A 680-nucleotide genomic window follows, 5' to 3' on the forward strand; every position below is an offset into this window, starting at 1 on the left:
CTCCAGATCTGGGGNCCCAGGGAAAGTCTGGTTCTTCCTGAGAACCGACGCCTAAGCTATCCAACTGGGGTGGAGGGTGTGTCCTGGCACCTGAAGACGTAGGCCAGCTCCCCCGGGAGTAAAGTTCATGCTCTGCCAGGCGCTTGTGCCCGGGGGCGAGAGCTGGCTCCCTCTGCCTGGACCACCAGCTGCCCAGCGCCGTCGCTGTCGCCGCGAGCCCTGGCCAGCATGCCGCCCTTGCCAGAGTGCACACAGAGGTAAGCTGGGGGGCGCTGGGTCAGCACAGAGACACAAAGCATGTCTTTAATTCCTGGCTAGTCTGAGGATCTGGTGGGAAGAACCCGTTCTGTGTCTTTAAAAGGAAGTCTTCAGATCTGGGGTTATTTCTCTCTCATGCTGCCCAAACTTGCCGTGCTGGGGCTTCATTTCAGACAGTGACCCCCTCCCTGCCCTCCCAGGCCCAGCCCTGGTCCTGGGCCTCGGAGAGGATGTGGGCTCAGGGCCAAGGGGACGACAGTTTGGTGTCTGGGCTTAAGGCCTGGGTGGGCGGCCGCTGGGGGCCCGGGATCTCCGGGCTGTGTTCCTGTGGTTCCCGTGCCATGGCCAAGTCCCCGTGTTTGCAGCAGGGGCTTCTCGGCCTCAGCGGAGTCCCCAGCCTGAGCCCCTGACCCTTCAGGCCG

Source organism: Ailuropoda melanoleuca, chromosome 2, assembly GCF_002007445.2.
Source record: "Ailuropoda melanoleuca isolate Jingjing chromosome 2, ASM200744v2, whole genome shotgun sequence".
In the NCBI taxonomy this organism is placed as follows: domain Eukaryota; kingdom Metazoa; phylum Chordata; class Mammalia; order Carnivora; family Ursidae; genus Ailuropoda; species Ailuropoda melanoleuca.